At 49.8% G+C, this 19,433-nt stretch overlaps 1 protein-coding gene and 1 long non-coding RNA gene across 5 annotated transcripts in view; one reads left to right on the top strand and one right to left on the bottom strand.

Moving 5' to 3' along the window:
* ELMO2 (engulfment and cell motility 2) overlaps window positions 1–5,865 on the bottom strand; it is a 35,694-nt gene extending 29,829 nt beyond the window's left edge. For 2 of the 4 annotated variants that reach the window (XM_024559581.4, XM_024559583.3), the window contains exons 1-2: window positions 5,748–5,850; window positions 3,536–3,638 (exon numbers count right to left, since the gene is read on the bottom strand). The gene's annotated coding sequence lies outside the window, so the exon portion shown is untranslated. Of the gene's footprint in view, window positions 1–3,512; window positions 3,639–5,747 lie in introns of all 4 variants that reach the window. The other 2 variants (XM_045194702.3, XM_024559582.4) reach the window with 2 other exon arrangements.
* Window positions 5,866–6,024: 159 nt separating this feature from the next.
* On the top strand, window positions 6,025–18,450 carry LOC123479629 (uncharacterized). The gene is made up of 3 exons (XR_006655294.2): window positions 6,025–6,452; window positions 15,655–15,765; window positions 18,282–18,450. It is a non-coding gene; the product is annotated as an uncharacterized lncRNA (long non-coding RNA).
* Window positions 18,451–19,433: the final 983 nt, after the last annotated feature.

The raw sequence follows: 19,433 nt of genomic DNA, 5'->3' as shown, positions 1-19,433 counted from the left end.
TATTCTTTTCATTTTCATTTTAGAAAGGAAGTGGAAATTAGGTGGAAGCAATTCAATAACGTTGCAAAATTCTCGGGGTTATAAATAGCCTCTTGCTCCACCGCTCAGCAATCCTATAGAGTTCAGTAGCAAACGGGGCACGGGAGCCGCAGCTCCACATCCCGGCCCGCGATGCCTGAAGTAAACGGCCCCTTCCAGGTGACATCCCTCGCCTGCCCACCCCCTTGAAATTGTTACGGATATAGAGCTGCCTTGGAAAACTCAAAATGACACAAAAGAGGAGAGAGGTGGACACTGATCTGAAGGCGGTAACCCTGTAAGACGGGAATTGAAAGCCCCGGTTTTCAAAGGCAGAGCTGGAGCAACGACGAGAGAAAAGTAGCAAAGTCAGTGTCTCCAATGAAGCATTTTCTGAGTGGCTTCTGGAAGGTGTGCTTAGCCAATCTGCGCCACGGAGCTTCCTCAATCAATCACCCAGGCAGTGACTCCTCGGTGAGGCTGGGTCTGACAGCGGGTTGGGCAGCCCCTCTTAAAGAAAGGAAGTGAAAGTCGATCCCTCCCCTTTAGGAAGGAATTCAGAATGAAGAAAGCCGAGGTCTCCAGCTCCCCCCTCCCCTCTTCCATTTTAGGATAGGATTGCTGACTTTTCGTTCTTCCTTTTGCTTTTGAGTGAGTGGGGGAGGCATGGGTAAGTTCGGTTTATGTTTCCTGCAGCAGAATCCGCCACCCAGGAAGGCAACTAGAGGTCACACCGTCATTCTCATCAAGAACACAATCTCAACAGAGGCTTCCCCCCGACACTTCTCATCTGAGAAGTGACTCAACTTCCCTTAGCTCCAACCACTGAACACCCGTGAGGCTGTGGGGAAGGGAAGAGGGGAATTCAGTTGCGTACATTCACGTTCTGACGTTCACTGCTACAAAGGCTGCGAAGGACCATCACACCAAAGGCAGCTGAGGTGTCTCCTTTTTGTTTAAATTTCTTGGACACAGGATTCACTCAAACATGTGGTTAAAAGCCACCAAATCAGATAGAGCCAAAGTGTGGTGAGGGAGGAGGGTGTAGGAACAGGGTGACGGCGTGCCTTCTTCCGCTTACCGTCTACTCTAAGAATCGCCTGGGTCCCCTCTTACCCCGCGCAGAACCTTCTGCAGCGCTCCTGTGCCTACGGAATAGAGCTTACCCTCCTCAGCAGGGCATTCGGCACCCCTCCCCGCACCCCGTTCCATATGGCTTTCAGACCCCCCTCCCCATAGATGCGCATCCGCCACAGCAGGCCGCCTTGCTCCCTTAGGTGTCACGCCCCTCTAAGTCTGCACTTTCGCTTGTGCCGTGGTTCCTTTACCATGTTCAGCGGACGCACTCCCCCTCACCCTTCAAGGTCCAGCTCGGACAACCAATCCTTCGAGTGGACTTCCTAGTCCCGTCACCTCAGGCAAAGTTAGCGTGCCATCGTCTGCACACCCAGTCGTTTGTACACACCTTCACGACCCCACTGATTGAAAATCCTCTCCGGGCAGTGCCTTCTCTTGCTACTCAAAGTGTGAGCTGCACTCCGGCAGGAAGGCAGAATTGCCAGGAGCCCGCAGGAAGGCAGAATCACCCACTGAATCAGAATCTGCCTCCAAACAAGGTCCCCTGGAGTGGTTCACGGGCACCTCCAAGTATGAGAAGCAGCTCTAGACCAGCGGTTCTTAACTGCGGCTGTGCATCACCAAGGCACACCCCATTGTCGCCAAAAAGCCCTCCCAGGATTCTCGTGGGCTGCGGGGCTAAGAGCCACAGCTCCAGCGTGGTCAACAATCTGAGGACAGGGACCCGTCAGGCCTGTGTACTCCCCAGCCTACTCTCCCCCAATTCGCAGCACAGTGCCCAGTACACAGCTGTGCCCACAGAACTCCACGCCAAAATACCCTCCAGGATGCCCCCAGGCCTAACTGCCTTGAGAATAGAAGGAAAAACACTAATGACAGAGGACCACCCATTGCCTAGAACTTTGCAAATTCCTGACTATAATGGAGGAAATGGATTTAGAAGGGGCGGTGCTTACAGATGGCTTGCTTTAGCCTTTGGAAATCATAGGAAACAGAAACTGAGATGGAAAATATAGATGAACTTTAAGAGAATGTTGTCCTTCAAGAGACTACCATGCTTGCAACAGGGAGACAGAGCTGTGCAGGGAGGGAGCGTGGTGAGCTAAGGGTCCTGCTTTATGGCTGAAATCCTGGGCTGTGGGCCTGACTCCTTCCGTTCTGACCATAACAACACAGCATTGTTTTTTGTAAAATCAGGCCAAGCCCTGTCATTTTATGAATAGGAGAGCCGAGGTCCAGAGAAGCTGGCAAAGCCACACCACCAGTTAGGGACAAAAGCCGGCGCAGGCCCCCACTTCTGGGTTTGTCCTTCGGCCTGGAGCATAGGAGGCCCGACTGCCTGCAAGCACAAGGCTCTCTGCACCTTCAGCCCTGATCTACATGAGGGGGTCAGAGGAGATGTGTTTGAGGTCTCTTCCAACCTTGACCTTCTAGCGAGACAGTGTAGCTTAACGATTAGGAGCATGTGTTCTGGAGAGGGACAAATCTGGATTCGGTCCCAGCTCTCACAATTTCCTCGTCTATAAAATGGCAATTAGAATCAACCCTACTCTATAAAGTTGTTGCAAACATTAAGTGGGATAATATACGTAAACCATTTTATGCATAGAACCTGGCACAGACTGAGCAGAATTGCAACTGTGTGAACTTGAAGAAGTTGCCAAACCCCTGGCTCCCTGTTTTCCCAGCGTGAAAGAGCCCTACTAGCCAGGCTGAAGTATAATGATGTCAAAATAAAAGGATGAATGTGAAGGGGAGGTAAAAAAACAGAAAAGGCAAAGCACTGCTGGTGGTATTGTTCTATTATTATTATTATTACCATTATAATTATTATTTTCTTCTAGCGGAATAACCTTGGAGAATTTTATAACAGTCAGTTCCAGAGCTGTGGCCAATACAAGGGCACATAGTAGGTGCTCAACAAATCTCTTCTGGTAACTCCAAACCAGCCTGTCTAATGGGGACACAAATTCAAACGCCTTAACCAGCCAGGAAGGCAAGCAATTAAGTCAAGCAGCATCTATGTAGGGACTGTGGCAAACTGCAAAGTAGCCACTCTGCCTGAAGGAATTAAAGTCAAACACTTTCATGCACATTACACAGCTGCGACAGCCACTTTGCTGTCTCCGCACACCACCGATTCTGGTTCTTCATCACGCCCCACGGAGTCTCGCACGTCATCTAAGCATTCCGTGTTCTGGTCTGGTCTTTCCGAGTACACAACAACAAGCATCCAGAAGATGAAGGCTGTGACTTACATGCCCCAGTCATCCTAAGTGGCCTCGAACAGCGCTGGCCTCACCACAGTGAGGGCCCCGCTCAGTGGGAAGTTACTGAACGGAAAAGCCAGCCTGTTAACACCAGCCTCGTACTCCCAGCACCTCTGAGGTGCTGCAGGGTGTGTGCATTTTTCCTACCCAGGTCCTCGGACCAGGCTGACCTGGTGCAGGCTGCGCTGAGGTATGGTGACGGGGTGGAAGGAGGACTTGTTCCTGAGCCACCTAGGCAGGTAGGACCGAGGTCTCCAGACACATTACCTCCGCCTGGAACGAGACAGAATATGCAGTATGCCCACAGGAACCACTGTTTTCAATAGGCTTAGTCCCCACTTCCTGCACCCCCAAACTTCCTTGGCACCTCCCAGAGGCAGGACAGGGTATAGAAAGACTCCACATTAGCAGATGGGGAGTCCTGGTCCTAATCTTGCCTCCTCCACTCACAAACTCTAGGATGACTGCTGGATGGCAACAGAACTTTCAGGAGCTTCATTATTTTTATTATGAAAGAGTAGATTATAATAATTACCTCAAAAGGATCTGAAGGGGATTAAATGCCACAGGTACATAAAGCCCCTAGCACACGTGGCTACCGAGCATTTGAAGAGTGGTCACCACGGACCAAGATGGGCTGTACATGTAAGACACACACCAGATCTCAAAGACTGAGCACACACACACAAATATCTCATTAATATCGTTTTTATACTGACTACATGTCAAAATAAAGTTTTGGGATATATTAAGTAAATATATATTACAAAGATTAATTTTGCCTATTTCTTTTTAATGAGGCTACTAAAAGTTATTTTTTTGTAAGATTTTTATTTATTTCTAGAGAGAGGGGAAGGGAAGGAGAAAGAGAGGGAGAGAAACATCGTTTCAATCACTGTGTGGTTGCCTCTCACAACCCCCCCCTGGGGACCTGGCCTGCAACCCAGGCATGTGCCTTGACTGGGAATTGAACCTGTGACCTTTTGGTTCGCAGGCTGGTGCTCAATCCACTGAGCCACACCAGCCAGGGCTAAAAGTTTTAAAAGTACATATGTTGCACTGTATTCCTACTGGACAGCACTGCCGGGACACAGGGCCTGGCACATGGAAAGTATTCCAGTGCTGGTTTCCTTCCCCCGCTGGTAGCACCTCGGGGACCAAACCCTTCCTCCTGCTCGAAACCAAGCCCTTCATTCACTTTCAAATAAATATTTACAGTGCCTGGCCCTGTGCAAGATGCTGGAGATACAAGGAGCAAAAGCAGACACTCTCTTTTTCCTGGTGGCCTCCCCGTCTGGTAGGATAGACAGGCATTAGCACCACGCTACATTAGCGTAAAACTGCAGCCGTGCAAGTGTTGGAGAAGGAGAAGTACCCAGAGTGATGAAAGTGGGGAATTCACTGGGTGGGGGGTGTCAAGAGACCACGGATGCCTCCGGAGGAAGTGATACTTGAATGAAGATTTGAAGGATGAAGAGTTTACTGATCCAAGTCAGACGGCAAGAGGAGTCCAGGGAGAAGGAATTCTAAGTGTAAAGGCCCGGAGGAGCGCCAGAGCGCGCCTGTGGTGTGAGGAGAGTACTGAGTAAGAGGGATTCATAGACTGAGAGGAGGCGGGGAGGTCAGAGGGGCCAGATCTCCAGGGCTTGGGTGAGGATCTGAGGCTGGCCAGTTTTAAGTAGCGAATCTGATCTGCATTTGGAAAAGATCCCTCTGGCCACGGTGCGAGGCCCACAGGAGAGCGGCCGAGTGCATGTGGGTGGATCAGTTGGGGCAGTGGAACAGTCCAGATACCAGGCGAGAGAGGCCAGAAATGAGGGAAGCGACAGAGATGTAAAGTGCATGGATTGCGGGCTACAGAGCCGGTGGTATCGACGGGGCAGGGGGAGGGGGCATGGAGAGAGAGAGGGGGGGGTGGCGATGTCAAGAAAGACTCCAAGGCTTCGAAGATGTGCCACCCAGACCCGAACTCTCCGGGCTCCTTCTGAGCCCTCTCCCATCTTGTCCTCCCGTCTCCACGCTCCGCATCTTCCCGTCGCGTCCCCGGGCTCCATCCCCCGATCCTCCTCTCTCCGACCCAGGCCCTGCTCCTCGAGGCCAGGCCCGCCCTCTTTCCCATCCGACACCCCTTCGCAGTGAGGTCCTCCCTGCCCGGTCGGGCAAGGTGGACCCAGCTGGGCCGCGACCCCTCGGGGGCCTGCCGAACCCGTGGGGTGCAGCCCGGGCCCGCCCTCTCCAGCCTCTCAGCTCCCACGGCAGAAGCAGGCAGCAGACCCCGGCCCCCTTCCCAGCCCGGCTTCGCCTGTCCTCGCTGCGTCCCTCGCACCAGGCCTTTCTCCGAGACCCACCACAACCCGGCCCCCCAGCACGCCCCTCACTCACCAGGGCGCGGACTAAGGCCCAGCTCCCGCGCCGGGGTCTCGCAGCGGCAGCTTCTCCAGCCTCCGCCCGCCCGGCCTTCCAGGGATCCCGCCCCGCGCACGCCAACACGGGCTTCTATTGCTCCGTTTCGCCGTAACGCTGAACTCTTCTTCTTTAATTAGGTTATTTGCCTGTCACTCAAGAGAGGGCGGGCCCAGCTGTCGCGGGAAACGCCGGTGGTCCCCGCCCCGCTCGCGGAGGCCTCTTAAAGAAACAGCCTGCCTTCTCCCCCGCGGATTATGGGATCTGGAGGAACGGATTTCTCAGCAAAAGCAAGAGGCGGCATTTTTTTTAAATTCAAAGTTTTCATTTAGCACAGCCCGGAAGTGAAAGAAAGGGCTTTGATTCCTTGTGACAAATCAGAGGTTTTGAGGGCTAAGCTTGTCCTCTGGCGGCACTCCGACCTGTGCCCAGCAGTGGGGACAACTGAGTGGGAGGTGACAGTCGTGTCAGAGGCTGTGAGCATGCTCACCGCCGCGATGGAGCTAATTATACCGGCACCCAGGGCTGACCGTGGGCGCTGAGCAGAGGCAGAGGGGTACAGCTCAGCTGTACTGTTGATAGAGACCCGTGGGCGGTGGCATTCGTCACTGCAACTGCGATGGGAACAAGGCCGGCAGGGCGCCAAGGCCTCACTTGTGCTATCATCTCCCTTTATCCTCTGAGGTAGGTAAAATACCGATCCCCCTTGTTACGGATAAGGAAACTGGCGCTCCAAGCTGACCAAAGATCATACGGCTAGTAATAGGCTGTATGAGCTAGGCACCAGCTTGTGCCAAAGTTCATCTTTAACCATTCTGCCTCACAGATCCCTGCAACAACTCCTGGAGGTAGGCATTTCGTTGTCCGTTTTACAGATGCTCAGTAGAGACTAAGTAATGAAACTGATACTCAGCAAAAAGACTAAATAACCACTGCTGTTTATATGCAAAGCAGTTTTACATATGTTGTCTCTTTCGGTCCTCAAAACACCTTGGAATTGAAGGTGATGAAGATGAATAAAATGATGCTCAGGGAAGGCTTAGTAATAGCTGACATCACTACAGTCTTTGCAGAGGTCATCAGCAAAGTTTCCAGGAAGGTCCAGAGAGGAAATACTTTTGGCCTTATGGTCAGTCTCTGTCACAACCACTCAGCTTGGCTGTTGTAGTGCAAGAGCAGCCACAGACAATACGTGACCGTGACTGTGCCTGTGTTCTATTGCCACTTTATTTACAAAATAGGTAGTGTCCTGTGGCAGTGGTTTGCCCAACCGTGGTCTACACTTTGCTGGATGCCGAAGCCTTTTATACACCATTGCTTCGTGGGATCCTCATATCCCCATTGTTATCATTCATACTAAGATTGTTTTTTAATGTATCATTATTATTGATGATGCTGTTATTGTCCTTATCATTTTACAAAGGAGCAATCTAAGGCATGTCAAGGTTAAGGATTGACCTGAGGTTAACACAGGAACCAGAAGTCCCGTTCAGCCATCCTCACCCCACATTCCATCCTCTGTCTCGCACATTGTGTCGTGAGGTTATACGAGATCACCTTGGTCTAGTGTCCAACCCGTGGCCCAGGATGGCTATGAATGCAGCCCAACACAAAATCATGAATTTACTTAAAACCTTTTTTTTTTTTTTTGCTCATTAGTTGTCGTTAGTATTTGTGTATTTAATGTGTGACCCAGGACAACTCTTCTTCCAATGTGGCCCAGAGATGCCAAGAGGTTGGACACCACTGGCTAGCAGATCTCCCCGCTGTCCCCTGGCAGGACAGGCTGTGTTGACTGTATCTTTTCCCAGCCCCTGGTGTCACTCCTCAGCCACATTCCCCCACACCCCTCCCTCCCTGAGCCACCGTGGTGCTTATACGCAGCAGCCTTTAATATTACCGAGAATAGAATCTGCCTGAAAACAGGTTCCCTGTGGGCAGTGACTGCAGTGCAAATGGCTAGCTGTCCACCAAAACCCCCTCTCCCTGCCTTCCACAGTCACACGGCTGCCCAGCTGACCCTGCGGGTTACTGACTAAGTCCTTGCCTGTGGGCATGTGTGTGAACCTTCAGACAAGGCCTCTAGTCGGTGGGCCTGCCTCCTCCCTGCTCCTTCACCTGACTGGGCCCACTTTGACCTTATGATGACGAGGATGTGCTGGGGGATGGCAGCACTGCCCCATGGAAGGTGCCAGCCACCACAGAGTGATGCAGGGAGCACTTCACTCTCTTCTGTGAAAGAGAAGAGGGGTGGGGCGGGGTGGAGGGGCGGGGTCTGCTTTTTAGAGCCAACGCTGTACTTTCTCAACCCTGACAGTGAAGCCCTAAACTTTGTGCCCGGGGGCCTCACTTGTCTCACCTAGTCCTGGCCCTGCTCAGTGCATACTCATCCAAGGAATGAATCATTCACTTTAGCTTTACAATACTTCGTCTTTTCGATGGTTTGTTTCTGATGTGCCAGTGCAGATTCTTTCATTGCAAGTCAGGAACCGATTCTGGCTAACTTTAGCAAGAGAGGAGTTTATTGGCTGGCTAGTGGTGAGTTCACAGAGGTAGCAGGAAGCTGGAGAACTAGGCTCTGAAAGGAACAGAGCCTGGAAACGCTTTGGGTGTTTAGATGGCCAAAATGGATCAGTTCCATCTTTTTCTCCCCTTTATTGACCTTTTTTGGATCAATGTCGAAGTCCCTGGAGGAAGAGTCCAGTTGGCTGAGCTCAGGTGACAAGTCCTCCCCTTCGCTAAGGAGGATGGACAGCTTGATTGACAGCCCCATCAAGGCCGCACACAAGGGAAGAATTCCAGATTCTTCCACCTCCGCTCCCAGCTTCTACCCCTGGACACCTGAGGCCAGGTGACTGGTTTTCAGGCTGAGATCAAGTAGAGAATTACCGGAATCCGAACGTCATGATTACAGAAACCCAGCACAGCACATCATAGAGCGTAACAGCTAAGATCCCTGGGCCTTACAGTCACACAGAGCTCTGGTGCTTACCAGCCGGGTGTGCATTCTTGTGGAAGTTACCAGGTCTCCCTGAACCTCAGTCTCCTCATCTGTACAATGGGGATAACATTAACAGTGCCCGTTAATATTAACAGTCCAACCTTAGCACGTTGTTGTAAGATTTAAATGAGAAACAGTCAATGTGCACTTAGCTTGATGCCCGGCACATAACGAAGTGCTCAATAAATTGTAGGGAGTCTTAAAAACTACGGTAGGCCTTCAATAAGTACTTACTGTGTGAGTGAATTGTCTACGCTATTTTGAGTTCCTCTAAAATCACGTCTGAAACTGGAGCGTATTGAAATACCCCTCCAAGTCCTCTAACCCGCTGACCTCCCACATTTGTATAGTTTGTCACCCTCTTTGTGGCCTCACTTCCTTCCTCCCCCAACCTGGAACACTGGTCTTCACTATACTCACTCCCTGGGTTTGCCCACTGCTCCCCCCTCCCCCAAGCCTCCTTCTCTCTCCATCTACTCCCCTGGAAAATCTCAACCGTGCTTAACCCCAACTCGCTGCCTGTTCCACACATGTGCCCAGCGATGGACTTGAGCCAGAGAAAAATACAGAGCCTCTCTGGCTAAAGTGGGTCCTTCGCACTCCAAGACGGTCCTACAGGACCTATTTCTCAATTTACTCTTACTCACTCACTCATAGCTTCTCCTCCCTTCCGCCTTCAACTCCTCGCTCATAGTTGATGACCTTCTTATCTCTCTGACAAAAACAAAACAACAGCAACAAAGCAATAAGGAGAAAATCAGCTCCTCTTCTCATTGCCAAATCCACTGACATACCTGCATCATACCTGAGTGCTTGGCTTTCTCCCCCATTTCCATAGTGCACCTTCTCTGATCCTCTGTGAGGGTCTACTCTAGACTCCCTCTCCTCTCACCTATTCAGACATTTTGCTTCTGCAGTTATCCCTGTCCCCTAGAGTATGCATGCTGCTGTCCCTCCCACCAGCACCCGCCTGGGCTCTCGTGTGGCCCATCTGTAGAATGCTGGGGGCTCAGAGATGTGGAAGCTTCACCATGGTCTGCAAGACCTTCGATCCCTTGGCACTTGACTATTTAACCTATTTCTCCTCTCCCCCCGCCCTTACAGGTTTAATTTCTAATCCCTCAAACACAGTTTCTTCCTACCTCTGTGCCTTTGCATTTGCTGTTCCCTCTCCTGAAATGCTCTTCCCCTTGATCATCACAGGGCTTACTTCTTCACTTTAGTCAGGTCGTGCTCTAATACCTCCTCCAAGAGGTCTTTCCTGACAACCTTATTTCCTCTAATCTAGTCCCTCCACCCTCATTCTGTTCGCTTGACCAGCTCTACTCCTCTTCACAGCACTTGATGTCATATTAATGCTTTTTGTTTCTTTATTTTTTGAGGGAGGGGAAGGGAGAGAGAATGAGAGGGAGGGAAACATCAATGTGTGGTTGCCCCTCGTGTGCCCCCTACTGGGGACCTGGCCCGCAACCCAGGCATGTGCCCTGAGGGGGAATCGAACTGGTGACCTTTTGCTTCACAGTCTGGTGCTCAGTCTCCTAACCCACACCAGCCAGATGACGTCCTATTAATCTTTTGTTTTCTGACTTCCACATTTGCTGTAAACTCCACAGTAGCAGGGGTGTTGATTGTCTTGTTCCTAGCTGTATACCAGCCCCTGGAGCATGTCCAGTACATAATCTGTGATCAGTATCTTATTTATTGCAGCATTGAATAAACAAACACAAAGGACGCGGCTAAACAGAGGGTCTGTATGAACTTGATTCATGTTATGTTTGAATCTTCCTAAACACTTATAAGTGGCCCTTCTCACACACAATTACGGTTGAAGTACCATCCCTGTCACCACAGCAGAAGGATTTTTGATATGGCGGCACATAAATGTCAAAGCCTATGTTTATGTACTAGAGATAAAGAGCCGGTAGTTATTGAGTTCTCTTGGTGGCTGTTATATACATGGCCTCATTGAAAACTGACAACTTCCTATAGAGCATTAGAGTGCCTGTTTTACAGATGAGGGAGACTGAGTTTTGGAGATGCAGAAACACGAGCTAAGGCTGCAGAGCCTGGCTGGTACCCGTTAGTCTGACTTCAAAGTGTGTGTTTTTCTCTTTATGCTACTCACTGAAAACCGTATATCTGGGCATTTCATTCTTCAAGTTGTTTTCATTTTAAAACACTTATTACAGCTCTAATCAGAATCACTCAGTTGGTTGAACTTCGTCCCGCAAAGCAAAACGTCACCAGTTCGATTCCCAGTCAGGGCACATGCCTGGGTTGCAAGGCCCAGTCCCGTGCTGGGGTATGTGTGAGAGGCAACCAATTCATGTTTTTCTCACACATCAATATTTCTCTCTCTCTTTCTCCTTCCTTTCCCCTCTCTCCAAAATAATTGAAAATCTTAAAAAAAAATTATTTATCTCATGTGATCCTCACATTCCCATATAGTACATCATACTCTTATTACCAGAGAGAGGTTGAGACATTTTCCCAGGCCTGTCTGTGGAGTGGCAAAGCCAATATTCAAATCCAGTTCTGTCTAATTTCAAAACCTGGGTCTTTTCTGCAACATTGTGCTGTCTCCTTAAGACAACCCCCTGCCTCCTGTAGAAAGAGAAGAAAAATGACTAACGCAGGCACATAAAGTCTCATTACGACAATTCGTGGTGACTCGGTTCTTCAAGCGGGAAGCAAAGGGCAGGAGGCAGACAGCCAGTCTAGCACGGGTGCTTGCAGGTTGGGGGTTCACATAACTCATGATAACAATTTGCAAAGAAGATTGTTCTTCCAGGAACTGGGGCTTATTGTGTATTTGCTTGAGTAGAGGCGGGGAGAGAGCTGGGGGACTGGAAGACCATGGCGAGCAGTCAGCTGTCAGCCCCAGCGGGCGTTTGCTTAAGCCTGCAGTGTGAGACCAGCACCGTCTGCAGGTGGGGGGGATGTCTTCTCACGTCTAAAGCTCTTCGTGTGCTTTTGGTGGGGGGTGGAGGGTGAGGGGGATGGGGAGGTTCAGGGGGCTGGGAGAGGTACCCTTGTTGACTCAGGGACCCTCTGTCTCACCATCCCTTGCCTTCATCCCTCTAATTGTAAGCCCAGCCCAAGAGATCAGAGCCGGGTGGGAGCTTGGGGTTCCTTTGCTCCTGGGGACCCCTACGTGAGCTTTATTGAACTGGCCTGGTTTGTTCAGAGTAGCTACCCTTTTGTCGAGAAGCTGAGGCAGACATCATGGAAGAAATGAAGGCACACTCTTGCCAGAGGGCCTGGCCTTAGAGGCCTGGCTGGGGGAGGAGACCATTTGGAGAGGCTCCTGTTTTTTGTAGGAAGGACCCCTGCCCCAAACACCAAAGAGTTTATCTGTTCTTTCCACAAACCATGCTGAGTGCTGTGTGTATGCCAGCCACCGGTTATACAGCGAGGAGCAAAACAGACACAGTCCCTGTCCTCGGAGTGTGCAGCCCCACAGGGGAGACAGACAGCAAATGAAAACCAAAAGAAAGTATGTGACTGTGCATTAAAGGTTCTGGGAAAATGATTTGGTTCACTTCTCTACATGCCAGCAAATAATGCAGGAGGATCGTATGATCATGGAGGTCCTCTCCGAGGAGGTGATGATTAGGTGGAGACCTGACAGATGAATAGGAGTTTTCCGGGTGAAGGGTGAAGGGTGAAAGGTGAAGGGTAGGGTGTTCCAGGCACGTGGAACAGCGATGCAGGAAGAAGACCTGGAGGGAGGAGAGATCCTGACTTGACCTGGGTGCTTGGACCACAGAAGCAGAGGGAAGAGGAGGGTAGGGGGAAGTCAGCTAATGCAGGCCTTGTCGGCTCTGCTGTGAAGACTTTCGGTTTTGTTCTACGTGCAGTGGGAATCCACTAGAGGGTTGCAAGCAGGGCAGTGGCATAATTTGATTTGAATTTTGCAAAAAAATCTCTTGGTTGCTGTGACTGGAGGCTAGAGATGATGATGGTTTGTCCCCTTGTCATTGCTGAGAATGTCCTGCTGGGGTTTGGGCTGCTGGCTCCCGCTGGTCCAGCCTTCTGGGGCTGGCCAGCCCCATTTGAAGGACACCCTCCTCCTCTGGAGATTTGTATACCTGTATTGAGGTGAGCAGCCTCCTCTCGTCCTGGGGGATGGTCTACCCCTCCATGGGGTTTGTTGGCCAGGGTCTGGTCAGCAGATAGAAACCACACCAGGTCTCTGAAAGACAGAAATCAATACAAAGCATTGTCACCTAGGACCAAGTTGTTGAGTAGGACTCTAAGGTCTCCCAGAGTCAGTGACGGCAGGAAGCACCTCCCCACCATCTGTAAGGCTGAAGGAAAACAGGAAGACAGTGCGGTGACGGAGAACTTGGAGGCAGTCCCTGAGGTTCCCGAAACTCAGCCCTCTGAGGAGGGGTCACAGGCTAGTTTGTGCTGGAGTTCGGAGCTGGGAGGAGGACCTGTGAGGCACTCAGCTGAGGAGGGGCTGCTGCTCAGCCCACGCTGGCATGGGCAGGGATGTAGGGAGGCGATCTGCAACCGTGGGAAAAATTGAACTGGTTCACCTGGCGATACAGGAAGGAACCGCCACTGCCAAGGTGAGGTAGTGACGCTGTGGCAATGCTCCTAGGATGCCCATGGAAACAGGAGGGAGCAAGTCCTTTTCCTCCTCCAGGCTCGCAGCTTCCCACGAGTATCCCCACTCCCAGAGACTGGGAGGCAGCTGCTGGCAAAGCCACGGCACGGTTCTCAGAGCCTCATCTCCCACATCACAACGCAGGGAGTGGGAAGGCGGCTTTGGAGCTGAGAGGCCATGACTTACTAACCACGTGGGGGATGTGCTAGATCTCTGCTTCCATCCCATTTCTTTTGGTTTGTTTTGTCACTTAATGATCAGAAGGCAGCCTTCTTTGTAAAATGTTGGGAAGCCATCTCATGGTCGCCTCGTGTTCTCTCTCGTCACTCCCTATCCGATGGTGGGGGCAGAGGCACACACAGTGAACTGACTTCCCAGCGAAGCCCGGTGCCTTCATTGAAAGAAGGGACAGAGGAGTAGTAGAGTGTTGTGTGAGTCCCCCCAGAATGGTTCTAACCCTTGGAAGTGGCCACAGTGCCTTTGTATTGGCACAGAAGGAAGGGTGATAAGTAGCATTTCAGAAGAATTGACGAAACAGGCAACTGTAAGTCCAGAAGGAGAAACTGAGGCTCAGAGAATCCTCTCCTTGAGTCAGAAAACGCCACCTGTCTGACTGCCTAGCTCGAGTTTAAATCACAGCCTTGTGACTAGAGCTTGTCATTTCTCCAGGTTTATCATCCTGTAAAACAGGGATAATGGCATCTGCCTTCCACGGTGGTGGAGAGGGTTAACCGGCTTCCTATATTACACAGAAGCATAAAGCCACTTTGGGAGACAGATGCTGGGCCCCGTACCCACTCCCACTCACCGGCTTTGGAACTGGTAGTTCAAATTCATGCCTCTGCAGAGTCATAAAGCAGTCCGTGTCATGGATCTGGGGGTGGGAGGGCTGGTGGTGCGCTCATTCCGACACCGAGAAAGTAAAATCCTCGAATGTCATCGTCTCGGCGAACACTAATAATGAGGCGAATGCTAATAATGGCAATATGCTTCCGCTTACTGAGTGCTGTCTATGGATGTGCCAGGTATTCTATATCTATTATTTTGCTCTGGTCTATTCATCAGATAGGTATTTCAGTGAGCTACATGCCAGGCATGATGTGACGTTAGCTCTAGTCATCACCAGTGACTGAGTGGTAGGTAGTACTATTCCTGTTTAACAGATAATGAACCTGAGAGAAGAGAGCAAGTAGAGCCAGTGTATAGAGTAGGCATCATTAATATCTTAGACAAACGAAAGAGGCTTGTTGCATCAATTTGTTTAAAGCATCCAAACAATTGGAAAACTACCAAGTTTGATTCTCTCATATTTTTCTTTCCCCGCCTTCCCATTTTTCTGTCTGAACCGTCTGCTTCTCCCCCTTCTACAACCTTCTTGCAGAGTGACTATATCCTACATAGTTCCTTTATGCTGATAAAATAAGGTGTAAGTGCATATGTCCCTAAGTAGGCTTCTCTCCCTATCGCTTACAAAAGCGGAATCATAGTTTATGCGCTTTTCTGCATCTTGCCGATGGAAGATGGGAGCCCCTCCGGGCAGTACGCAGAGCGGTAAGACAATCTTTGTTGATGGCTCCACAACATGTCCCGGTATAAATGTAACACAGTTTAGTCAACTGCTCTGCCTGTGGGTAAAGCACTTGGTTTTTAGGGGCTTATGGCCACCATGACCACTGTTGACATGAACATCCACATCTGTTTATATTCCGGTGCTTTGCTTTCTGTGGGCTAGATTCTCAGGCGTGGGTTTGCTAGGCCAAAGGATATGTGGAGTTGCCCTATTTTGATATGTTGCCAGATTGCTCCGCAACAAGGTTGCAACTCCTGTGATGGGGTGAAGACGTCCCTCCCCAGCCTGTAGCAGGTGTTCCATGCTCCTGATTCGCTACTCTGATATGAGTGAAATTATACTTTATTGTTACTTAATTTGCATTTCCCTGACTCCTAGGGAAGCGGAACATCTTTTCAGGTTTATTGTGCACTTGGGCCTGTTCTTCTTTGCTTAGTCTAGCGATAGCTTCTGACAATTTTGATCCTGATACTAATTTGCAAAAGCTCTTTGTATATGTAGGTATCACCCCTTTACTTGCCATCAGCGTTGAAAGATCTCATCGAGTGCTAGGTAGGTACAGTGTTGTATGTTTTCTTCTAAGATCTAAAGGGGTTTCTTTTTATTCTTTAGATTTAAGTCTTTGATTCAGCTGGAATTTATTTTTGTCTACACATCTTGAAATAGGGTTCTGATTTTATTTCTTCTCTCTCTACACTAGGCAATATGGTAGCCTCTAGCCATAGGTGGCACTTGAAATGTGATTCATCTGAATCGAAATGGGCTGTAAGTTTAAAACACACTCTGGATTTCCAAGACAGTACAAATAAAGGTAAAATGTTTCATTAATAACTTTTGTACTGGTTACATGTTGAAATTATCATATTTTGGATATATTGGATTAAATAAAACATTGAAAATAGCTTCACATATTTCTTTCCTACTCTTTTTAATGAAGCTACTAGAAACATTTTAATTATACACGCAGCTTGCGTTATATTTCTATTGAACGGCACTATTCCAGATAATCAACTGGGCCAGAACTATTTCTTAAACACTCTGTTCTCTTCCACTTATCTTTTATCTGCCTCATGAGGGGTGTATCTATTTTATTACTTACAGTAGACATCTGTCTTATTCTTCACTTCCCATCATCTTTTGAATAGCTCTTTTATATTTGGAGAAATTAATCAGAACTCAAATTCCCAGCCTCCCTCACCACTGAGAGGGTGTATTTGACCTTTGTGGAATGAATGGGAAGGGAGCTACATAGGGAATCGAGTTCTGCATGGAGTGTACATTTCCATAGGCCCAGGTGGCACAGACAATGAGCTTTGGCAGTGGCAGTCCCAGCAGTGGTTTCAAGGTCAAGGCCCTGGCATTGGGGGATGGTGATGGCAGTGGCAGTTCCTTCATCAGGCAGCCCTGAGTGGGGCTTGGGGTATTGATTAACCTTGAGTCTGGCTTTTCAGCCCTCACAGCAATATCATGAGCTAATCAATATCTCTTGCTTCCTACTTTTTTCCCCCCAGCTTATTTTCTTGTTCTTTTTCTATTTCTCAAGAAGAATGTTGTCTCAGCCTGGGTTCCCCAGAAAACACAGCCCATGGCAAAGGCTGACATGCTAACACTTCAGAGAAAGTGCAGCCTCAGAGACACCAGGTTGAGGGGGATGTGGGGCAGGGAAGGAGGGGCAGCGGTAAGAGTGCATAACTGAGAAGACCAGGGGTTTGTAGGCCGTGCAGCTGATTGCTCAGGCTCACAGCACACCTTCAGAGAGACTGTATGAAGCACTCTGGGAACATCCCTCGGGAGGAGAAGGTGAGCGGAATTCACTGGCTCCTTCCTGTCCCCCATGGCCTAAGTTGGCCCCGCGGGGCTTGAACCTGGGCACATCCAGGCTGTATCATCTGGCCTCTGTAGACTGGGGCTGAGGAAGCCAGAGCTTCCTGGCTCCTTCTATCTTGTGCATGTAGTGGTTTGTTTACAGAAGTCAGGGCTACCACGGGCTCCTCAATCTGCAGGGTAGTCGGTGACAGAGTGGCCCGGCCTCATGACCAGGAAATAGCTTGCTGTCCCTTCTGGAGCCTTTCCATCAGGGAATCAAAGCAAGTGATTTAGGTGGGAGGTTAGTGAGTAGGGGCTTGGGAGGGGGGTTGTCACGGAGCTTTGTGGGGGTGCCTAAACCACATCCAGCGCATGCCATTTCTTGTACCCTTCAGGCCCACTTCCCCCTCGGCATACCCAGAGCACGTGTAAGAAGAACAAGATGCCCCCATTTCCTCTCCTAAAGGACAGGTGCAAGTCACTCTCTCAAGATCGTAGCCTGTTGCAGTTCCTGAAAAAATTTAGAGGCTTAACCAATCCACATAGTTTCTGCAGCTACAGCTCCTTCCAGGGGAGTAATTTACAGGTGCCATCTTCCTCCCCTGGCCCCATTCTAGCTTCTCCTCCTCCACGGCCATCACTTCAGCGGACATGTGCAGCTTGCCTGGTGGGGTTGTGCAGACCTTCTTCCTCAACAGGCCTGTGCCCTGACTTGCCTTGCTCTTGTCTCATGGTGGTTGCTGCAATGACCCACTTGCCCAGAAGCCCTCAGAGAGGCCCCAGTGATTCCCTGGGTGCCACATACGTGCTGATCCCCATTGTGTATGCAGCTACCTTAGCTCCAGGGTGGATTATCCCCGTCTGCATAGTCATTTCTTTCTGTGCCTGTAATCCACGGGCATGAAGACCCCCGAATGGCCAGGAGGTAGTGAGAGAGGCCAATCCTATGTCCCCCACGCCTCTGTTCCTGGGACACCACACCATTTATGGGCCGTTGGTGCAGTGCATATGCCCCAGGCTGGAGGCCAGCACCCCAATCCCCAAAGGTGCTGTCTCCGAGCTGGTGCCTTCACTAAACCCTGGGCAGCCCGTTCCAGCGTTCTGCCAGGCTGATTGCTTTGGGTGATGGAATACGTCCTTGCTACGTAAAGGATGTGTGTGTGGAGGGGACTGGCAGCATCTGCCTGTCCTGGGAGCTTGTTAGAAATGCAGACTCTCAGGCCCCACCCCGACCTACTGAAACAGAATCTGCACTTTAACCAGAGTCCTAGGCGATCTGTGCGCACAATCAAAGCTTGAGAAGAAGTGCTGTACGAGGTAAGACCAGCAAGTCATGTTCGCTGAAGCCAGGCCACGCTTGAAGACGGAGGGAGTAAAGGAGGGGACCGAGGTGGGGAAGGAGCGTGGGGTATAGGATATGGCCATGGACTTGGAGCCATGCTCAAACTAAATCAGGCACAAGTACTTAGGTTCTTTGCCCTTAGTGACACAGTGACTTAAGGCTATAAACGTTTCTTTCAGACCCAGCTGAGGTGACTCCGTGGACTGAGTGCTGGCCTGTGAACCAAAGATCACCGGTTCGATTCCTAATCAGGGCACGTGGCTGCGTTGTGGGCGGGGTCCCCCGTTGGGGTTTGGGGGTGTTCAGGAGGCAGCTGATCTATGTAGCTCTTAACACACAGCTGTTTCTCTCCCTCCCTTCCCCTCTCTCTAAAAGTGAGTAAATAAAATCTTTAAGTTTCTTTCAGTGTAGCCTTTTGTGTCCCCTAAAAGGCTTTCAATGAGGAGGTCTCCTTCGTTTTGTAGATAATTTGTAATTTCACTTTTGCCCTCCTTTGATCTAGGAGTTACCGAACAGTGTGTTTCTTACACTGCATATCCAAGTAGTTAGGACGTTTTGGTAACCTTTCAAATTATTTACTTCTTTTCTTTCATTGAACGATGAGCACAGAAGACAGCCTATGAAATATGCAATTTACCGCAGTTTTCAAGAGCTTCCTTATGACCATGATAAACTTTGGTAAATGCTCACGTATTTATAAAAATGTATATTCTGTATTGGAAGAAATACTTACTTATTTATTTGAGTTTGTGGGTTATATTTTTCATCCTTTGATGTACCTATTTTTCCCTATCCGAGTTCCTGACTTTGAGATATACTGAAGCCTCCTACTAAAGGTGTGTTTTCATGAGATTCTCCGTTTATTTCTAATAATTTTTACTTTCTGTATTTACCGGCAATGTTGTTTGGGGCAGGGAGATTTATGCTCATTCCATTGTTTTCATAAATTGTGTAGTAATAATGTCCTTTTTTGTCCACTTTGGGATGTTGGTCTCAAGGTCCAACTCGTCTGATGTGATGATGGCTACTCCTGCTTTTGTGTTTGTTCCCAGGTCAAAGCCAAGTTTTGAATCCCAGGCACAGTGACAGAGCAAGTGTCTTGCTCGCTGTGGTCCTGGGACCAGCTGCGCCGGCAGGGGCTGTGGTTTGTTCTTTTAGCCTTCCTCCTACAAGTTTCCTTCACTGGAATCCTGGGGGGCGGCTCCTAGAGCTTAAATGGAGGAACCGGCACCCAGGGGCAAAGGGGTGGAATGCAGTCGACCCTGGATGCCCAGATCCGCCTTCAGGAGTGAAGGACTTGCCCAGCCAGGTGGCTCAGCTGGGTGGAGCAT

This window comes from Desmodus rotundus, chromosome 6, assembly GCF_022682495.2.
Source record: "Desmodus rotundus isolate HL8 chromosome 6, HLdesRot8A.1, whole genome shotgun sequence".
NCBI classification, from domain to species: Eukaryota; Metazoa; Chordata; class Mammalia; order Chiroptera; family Phyllostomidae; genus Desmodus; species Desmodus rotundus.
Note: the sequence above shows the minus strand (reverse complement) of the source record. Positions and strands in the feature narration are given on the sequence as shown.